The 9,009-nt window shown below is 44.6% G+C and overlaps 1 pseudogene; it reads left to right on the plus strand.

The window, feature by feature from the left end:
• The first annotated feature begins 8,100 nt into the window (after window positions 1–8,100).
• LOC137372439 (U2 spliceosomal RNA) lies at window positions 8,101–8,235 on the plus strand (annotated as a pseudogene).
• The last annotated feature ends 774 nt before the right edge of the window (window positions 8,236–9,009 follow it).

Consider the following 9,009-nt stretch of genomic DNA (forward strand, 5'->3'; position numbering starts at 1 on the left):
ACAACCTATTTAAATGACATTGTTAAATGATGATTATATTTTCCGAGTTAAATTGAAGAATTAGTGCAGTTTAAGATGTGGTAGGGAATATAGGATTAATGTAGGATTAGTATAAATGTGTGGTTGATGGTCAGCACAGACTTGGTGGGCCGAAGGGCCTGTTTCAGTGCTGTATCTCTCTATGACTCTCTGATTCTATAACAACAACGCCTTTAACGTAATAAAACATCCCAAGGTGCTTCACAGCAGCATTATAAAGTAAAATTAGGCACCAAGCCACATAAAGAAATATCATGAAGGGTCACTGACCTGAAACATTAACTCTGCTTCTCTCTCCACAGCTGCTGCCAGACCTGCTGAGTATTTCCAGCATTTCTTGTTTTTATTTCAGATTTCCAGCATCTGCAGTATTTTGCTTTTATTAAAGAAATATGAGGGCAGATGGCCAAAATCATGGTCAAAGAGGCAGGTTTTATGGAGCATCTTAAAGGAAGAAAGAGAGGTAGAGAGGAGGAGAGATTTAGGGAAGGTGTAGCAATTTGGGCGGCACAGTGGCGCAGTGATTAGCACCGCAGCCTCACAGCTCCAGTAACCCAGGTTCAGTTCTGAGTACTGCCTGTGTGGAGTTTGCAAGTTCTCCCTGTGACTGCATGGGTTTCCACCAGGTACTCCAGTTTCCTCCCACAGCCAAAGACTTGTAGGTTGATAGGTAAATTGACCATTATAAATTGCCCCCATTGTAGGTAGGAGAATGGTGGGGATGTGGTAGGGAATATGGGATTAATGTAGGATTAGTATAAATGGGTGGTTGTTGGTCAGCACAGACTTGGTGGGCTGACAGGCGTGTTTCAGTGCTGTATCAATAATAAATAAAATCAGGGTTGTTCAAGAGGCCAGAATTCAATGAGTGCAGATATTTCAGTGGTTGTGGGACTAGAGGAGATTATAGAGGTAAGGAGGGGGCAAGGCCATTGGAAAGATTTGAAAACAAGGATGAGAACATTTTTAAAAATCGAGGGTGTTGCTTGACCAGTAGCTGATGTCGGTCAGTGAGCACAGGGGTGATAGATGAACAGGACTTGGTGCAAGTAAGCATACAGCAGCAGAGTTTTGGATGACCTCAAGTTTACGTAGCATAGAATGTGGGAAGCCAGTCAAGAGTGCTTTGAAATAGTCAAGCCTGGAAGTAACAAAGGCATGAATGAGTGTTTTAACAGCGGATCAGCTGAGGCGGGGGGAAGATGGGCAATGTTACAGAGGAGGAAATAAGCGGCCTTAGTGATGCCACACATATATGGCCAGAAGCTTATCTCAGAGGCAAATATGACACCAAGGTTGCGAACAGTCTGGTTTAGTCTCAGACAGTTGCCAGGGAGAGGAATGGAATTGGTAGCTAGGCAACGGTGCATGAAGTGAGAATCGAAGACAATGGCTTCAGTTTTCCCAATGTTTAATTGGAGGAAATTTCTGCTCATTCCAGTACTGGATGTCAGATTAACAGTGAATTTAGCAGCAGTGGAGGAGTCAAGAGACGTCGTAGTGAGATAGAGCTTAGTGTTGTATGTGTGTATGTGAAAACTAATGCTGTGCTTTCGGATGATGTCGCCTATGTAGATGAAAAATAGAAAGGAGCCAAGGATAAATTCAGAGTTAGTCTGTTTGCAAAAGCCTTCGCTAGCCCAATTTTTGATGATAGGAGCAGTTAGCATGGACTGGGCTGTTTTACGTGTCAATGTGCCTCCACAAGGCAATTCTAGGCGTTAATAATGGTCCTGTACTCAACAGACAAGCATGTTGATTGGCAGTACAGCCAATCCTGTTGCCGGGTAGCAAATTGTTCATTTTCTTGTAGCTTAGTTCAACAGTTTACTATTATTTCATAGTTCCTCCAGTTCATTTCATATTTCATCACTGTTCCCTCCGCGTGTGTGACAATATAGTGTCGTCCAGCTTGCTGCTGGATTTTCCAAAGGTCAAATAATGGCAAATTTAATTTGTAGTTTTTGATGCATCAATTTTTAAAAAATCATTCTTCAAGAGGACATATCCAGATGATGATCCCACATCATTCCTTAAAATAGTCCTTCTGGCTCTCCCTTTTTATGTTTTTGGTGCTTTTAATGCCCAAACTTCCTCTTTCCTTGATGGCTGCAGCCAAGGGTGAACCCCAAATGCAGCTACATGCCATTTCCTTCATTTAAATCAAGTCTGAGAGCAAGTTTGATTGTTCACCTCTTGAGACCAGCAAAGCACAATTTGAGTGCACTCCATGCTAATTGTTACTGGACAGCATCAGGAAAGGAAGATCTGATGTTTTCAGATTTGCTCTTAATGGATATACCTGTATTTCAAAGAGTAATAGAGGGGGAAAAAGCATTATACACTGGTGAATGCACTAACTGAAAGAAAATATTTTTGTTTATCACCTGGAATTTTGGTTGAACATACTTGTGCAAATATGCCCAAAAGGCACATTTTTAATCCCTTCGTGTGTCCCAGGTATATATTGTTACTTCTATTAAAGCCTTTTAAACATTTTCTACAGGGTTTAAATGGAAAACAGACTTTCACTTGTGCATAGACAATGCTTTTCAAAAAAATATCATTTTGCATTCTTCAGTATATCCATGGTTTCAAATACTGAAGTTCATGGCTTAAAGACTGTGAATGGCTTTAGTGCCTATTTATATGGTATTAAATATAGCTTTCACATTTGATTTACAGGCTTCACACAGGATGTAGAGTTCCCAGGCAAAATTTCACAATGCATTTTTATACACTGCAAGGATGTGCTTTAATCCTTTGAGTCCTGAGAGACCCTGCCAATGAATAGCCAATTTTCTTTTATATAAAATCTGCAAATAAGTCTCTAGATCTTTAGCAGTGAAATGTTAGAAGCCAAGCTACAGAAATGTACAAACAGATCATAAGTCATGTTATCACGGAGCCAACTTGAAATTAACTCTGGCCAAAGCCAAATGAAGAAGTCTTAGAGGACTGGGCACCAGGCACATTCAGAGGCCCCTTTTGCATCCCTTACACATCCTGTATCCAATCCATTAATGCACCATTATGTATTAAAAATGTGTGAAGAAATCGGCCTGTAGAATGTTTATACAGTGCATTAATCACCCAAAGGGTTGTGAATCTTTAGATTTCTCTATCCCAGAGAGCTGTGGATGTTCAGTCATTGAGTATATTCAAGACAGAGGTCACTAGATTTTTGGAAACTAAGGGCATCAAGAGATATGAGGATAGTGGGAGAAGGTAGAATTGAGGTAGATCAGCCATGATCTCATTGAATGGCAGAACAGGCTCGAAGAACCAAATGGCCTAATCCAGCTTCTATTTCTTATGTTCTTGCAAGAGTAAAGCAGGTATTTTTTTATTCATTCCTGGGATGTGGGCTTTGTTGGCAAGGCCAGCATTTATTGCCCATCCCTAATTGCCCTTGAGAAGGCAGTAGTGAGCCTCCTTCTTCAACTGCTGCAGTCCATGTGGTGTAGGTATACCTACAGTGCAGTTAGGGAGGGAATTTCAAGATTTTGACCCAGTGACAGGGAAGGAATGCTGATATAGTTCAAGTCAGGATTGTGAGTGACTTGGAGAAGAACTTGCAGTTAGTGGTGTTCCTATGCATCTGCTACCCTTATCCTTCTAGGTGGTAGCAATTGCAGGTTTGGAAGGTGCTGTCGAAGGAGCCTTGGTGAGTTAATGAAGTGTACCTTGGAGATGGCACAGATTGCTGCCACCATGCACCGGTGGTGGATGGAGTGAATGTTTCAGGTAGCAGATGGAGTGCCAATCAATCAAGCCATTTTGTCCTGGCTGGAGTTGAGCTTCTTGAATGTTATTGAAGCTGCACTCATCCAGGCAAATGGAAAATATTCCATCACACTTATGACTTGTGCCTTGTAGGTAGTGGACAGGCTTTGGGGAGTCAGGAGAATTCCCAGCCTCTGACCTGCTCTTGTAGCCACACTATTTATATGGCTAGTCCAGTTATATATCTGATCAATGGTAACCCTCAGGATGTTGATTGTTGGAGGTTTCAGCGATGGTAATGCCATTGAATGTCAAGGGAAGATGGGTAGATTGTCTCTTGTTAGTGATGGTCGTTGCCTGGCACTTATGTGGTACTCATATCACTTGCCACTTATCAGCCCAAGCTTGAATGTTATCCAGGACTTGCTGCATGTGGGCATGGACTGCTTCAGTATCTGAGGAGTTGCAAATGGTAATGCAATCATCAGCGAACATCCCCACTTCTGACTTGAGGCTGGAGGGAATGTCATTGATTAAGCAGCTGAAGATGGTTGGGCCTAGGATACTACCCTGAGGAACTTTAGCAGCGATGTCCTGGATTTGAGATGATTGGCCTCCAACAACTACAACCATCTTCCTTTTTGATAGGTATGTCCCCAACCAATGAAGAGTTTTCTCCCAGATTCACATTGACTTAAATTTTGCTAGGGCTCCTTGATGTCACACTCTGGCAAATGCTGCCTTGATGTCAAAGGCAATCATTTTTACCTCACATCTTGAGTTTAGATATTTTGTCATTGTTTGGATCAAGGCTGTAAATGAGGTCTGGCGCCCTGGTGGAACCCAAACTGAGCATCGGTGAGCAGATTGTTGCTGTGTAAGGGCCACTTGATAGCACTGTCGATGACACCTTCCATCGCTTTGAGAGTAGACTGATGAGGTAATAATTGGGGTAGAGATTTACAAGAATGTTGTCAGGGCTCGAAAGTTGCAGCTAAGAGGAAAGATTGGATAGGCTAGGGTTGTTTTCCTTAGACAGAGGAGGCTGAGGGGTGACTTAATAGGGGTGCTCAAAATTATGAGGGACCTAGATAGAGTAGACAGGAAGGACCTGTTTCCCCTAGCAGAGAGGTCAATTACCAGGGGCACAGATTTAAGGTGATTGGTAGAAGAATTAGAGGGGATATGAGGAAAAACCTTTTCACCCAGAGGGTGGTGGGTGTCTGGAATTTACTGCCCGGATTGGTGGTGGAGGCAGAAACCCTCAATTTTTTTTAAAAGGTACCTGGACATGCACCTGAAGTTCTGTAACCTGCAAGGCTGTGGACCAGGTGCTTGAAGGTAGGATTATATTAGGCGGCTAGTTTTATTTTTCAGCTGGCACAGACACAATCGGCTGAATGGCCTCCTTCTGTGCTGTAATTTTTCAATGGTTCTATTAGCTGGATTGGATTTGTCCTGCTTTTTGTGGACAGGACATACCTGGGCAATTTTCTACATTGTCGGGTAGATATCTGTGTTGTAGTTGTACTGGAACAGCTTGGCTAAGGACGCAGTTAGATCTGGAGCACAAGTCTTCAGTACTACAGCCAGGATGTTGTCAGGGCCCATGGCCTTTGCAGTATCCAGTGCCTTCAACCGTTTCTTGATATCACGTTAAGTGAATCAGATTGGCTGAAGACTGGCATCTATGATGAAGGAGGACCTCAGGAGAGGCTGAGATGAATCATCCACTCAGCACTTCTGGCTGAAGATGGTTGCAAATGCTTCAGCCTCATCTTTTGCACTGACATGCTGGCCTCCGCCATCATTGAGCATGGGGATGTTTTTGGAGCCTCCTCCTTCGGTTAGTCGTTTGATTGTCCAGAACCATTCACGACTGGATATGGCAGCACTGTAGAGCTTTAATCTGATCCATTGGTTGTAGAATCACTTAGCTCTGTCAATAGCATTCTGCTACTGCTGTTTAGCATGCATGTAGCCCTGTGATGCAGCTTCACCAGGTTGGCACCTAATTTTTAGCTATGCCTAGTGCTGCTCCTGACATGCTCTCCTACACTCTTTACTGAACCAGGGCTAGTCCCCTGACTTGCTGGTAGTAAAGTGAAGGATATGCCAGGTAATGAGTTACAGATTGTGGTAGAATACAATTCATCAAGAGCAGGGAAAGGCTGCCAGACGCAAGCAGAAGAACCAGCTGTTGTTGCTGTTAGACCAGGAGCAGAGACTGACCAAAATACTTGGTGGGGGTGGCGGGGAAAGGACATAATTTCGGGCCTTGCACCCAGACTCAGCCCAGCAAGCAGTTGCAGCTTCCTTCCTACCCTCAATACTGTCGAACGTCTCAGCGTTCTCTGCTATTGGGAGCACAAAATCCAAGCCGTTACTCTCAGTCTCTAACGCAACACCGTCTTCCTTTGGAATGTCCTCTTCAGACTACTGCCAGACTGTATTTTGGCCTATTGGGAATTTAGGCATTTTAGATAGTTATGTAGCATATAAATTCATACATTTATGCCCAACCATCAGCACTGCATATTCTGATATGCAGCATTTCATTGCCAGTGTTAAATTAAGACAATCATCTGTTATTTAAAATTATTCAGATTTAATCACATCAATTAATGGCTGGTATTTTGCCAGTGCTGCAGGAAGTATAGAAAGCAGAGCTTTTTTTTGTCATAATCTAGTTTATCTTCCAGTAATGATGGGGCATCAATGGAATTTGAGATTAATTGTATGTATTACCAAGGAATTACCAAAGGTAGTTTCAGACTTCGCCCTCTGGGGGGATCTAATGAAAAGAAAAATGCAATGTATAAAACCACAGAACTATTGACTAGTGAATGTGGGAAAATGGCGCACTGACACAGAACACAAAAGTACGAGTGTATCAAGCCTGTGTCCTCAGTACCTTGCTCTACGGCAGCGAGGCCTGGACAACGTATGTCAGCCAACAGCGACGTCTCAATTCATTCCATCTTCACTGCCTCCGGAGAATCCTTGGCATCAGGTGGCAGGACCGTATCTCCAACAGAAGTCCTCGAGGCGGCCAACATCACCAGCTTATACACCCGACTGAGCCAGCGGCGCTTGAGATGGCTTGGCCATGTGAGCCGCATGGAAGATGGCAGGATCCCCAAGGACACACTGCACAGCGAGCTCGCCACTGGTATCAGACCCACCGGCCGTCAATGTCTCAGCTTTAAAGACGTCTGCAAATGCGACATGAAGTCTTGTGGCATTGATCACAAGTCGTGGGAGTCAGTTGCCAGTGATTGCCAGAGCTGGCGGGCAGCATAAAGGCGGGGCTAAAGAGTGGCGAATCGAAGAGACTTAGCAGTTGCCAGGAAAAAAGACTGAAGCGCAAGGGGAGAGCCAACTGCGAAACAGCCCTGACAGCCAATTTTATCTGCAGCACCTGTGGAAGAGTCTATCACTCTAGAATTGGCCTTTATAGCCACTCCAGGCACTGCTCCACAAACCACTGACCACCTCCAGGCGCTTACCCATTGTCTCTCGAGACAAGGAGGCCAAAGAAGAAGAAAAAGATTGACTAGTCAGATGGCGGCTCTGACTCACATTACCCCCAATACAACTGAATTCCTAATCTTGGTCATATCACTGTGGGAAAATGCTGGGCAGAGTAAGGGATAATGATGAATTATTCCCAAATTTTTCTCTCACTCATCCTGGTGGCCCCTTCAGCCAGGCATTAACCCTGGGACTTGGAAGTGGGAATGCCTTTCCATCCTCTCAGCATGGATATATGTGAAATGTGGTGCATACCCCATCCTAAGGAAAGGAAAAAATCAGAAGGTAGACAGTGTCCCGAGATCACACCTCAGCTTGATTCTTTAATTTCAAGAGAAGAAAAAAATTAGAGGGATAAACTGAAAATACAGTTATTAGGCTAAAGTTTCATAGAATTTACAGTATAGGAACAGGCCATTCAGCCCAACTGGTCTATGTAGGTGTTTATACTGCACATGGGCCTCCTTCCAGCCCTCTTCATCTAACTCTAACCACACATCCTTTTGTCCATGTGTTTATCTAGCTTCCTCTTCAATGCATCCATTAGGATGGATCGAAAGAAGCTTTTTAAATAAGATTGTTAAGCTAAAGGAAAACAAAGCACAGAACCTGACAGGATGCATCCTAGGATCCTGAAACTGGTCTCACTATGCCCTAGCTAGGGAAAAGATAATCAGCCAGCCTTCCTATTCATGATTTCTAACTACTGCTGTCCACCAGAAAGTGCAGGTGTGTCGATACCTAGTGCAGACCAGATTGGGCTTGTTTGTTATCTCCTTCTTCTTTGGCCTCCTTGTGAGGATCGCTTCTCAGCCTTTTGGCTAAGATCAAGTGTAGTATCTGTTCTTATCAGTACTTACTTGGCAGAGGAGAAACCATGGTCAGTGGCTTTTGATCCTGGGTAGGCTTTGAGTAAAATGGTTACAACCAATCTTCGAGCTTCAGGCCAGGGAGTGCGTAACACCGTTCGGGTGGTGGTGAAGGACAAGGAAGGAGATGCACCACTTGATCGCACCTTCTTCATCAAGAAAATCCTCATCGATTGCTGTGGATTCCAAGCTACGGACATCTTCTGCCTGCAGGATTTCCCCAGCAGTGGATATTTCGACGTGACGTTCAAGAATGTGGTTGGATGCATGAAGTTCCTGAAGGCGTTCAAGGAGAAAGGGGACTGGGCGCCACTGTCGATCCTCACAATGGAGCCACTCTTCACGCTTCCGTCACAACGTGACCGGGTGGTCACAATTCACCTTTACAACCCCCATGTTCCTGTGGTGGATGTACTCACATTTTTCGCCAGGTACGTCGAGGTGGCTGGCAGCAGCACTGATGTCAAGGACCCCTTTGGGATTTGGACCAGCAAGCGGCAGGTCAAGGTGACCTTGAAGGTCGATGCCAATGGAGCCATCATCCACCCTCTCTCCAGCTTCGTTATCGGGGGATGTCGAGGCTTCTTGGTCTACACTGGGCAGCCCAGAGTTTGTCGCACCTGTGGCAAATCTGGTCACATGGCAGCTAACTGCAGCATGGTTGTCTGCAAGAACTGCAAGAATGAAGGCCATCAGACCAAGAACTGTAAGCAGAGTAAGTGTTGCAACTTGTGCAGTGCGGCAGGCCACCTCTACAAAACCTGCCCCAAACGCTGCCTCAGTTATGCTCAGGCAGCAAGGTCCAAGGAAAGGCTGGGAGAAGGTACGACGAAGGCGTCCG

Source organism: Heterodontus francisci, chromosome 7 (genome assembly GCF_036365525.1).
Source record: "Heterodontus francisci isolate sHetFra1 chromosome 7, sHetFra1.hap1, whole genome shotgun sequence".
Classification (NCBI taxonomy): domain Eukaryota; kingdom Metazoa; phylum Chordata; class Chondrichthyes; order Heterodontiformes; family Heterodontidae; genus Heterodontus; species Heterodontus francisci.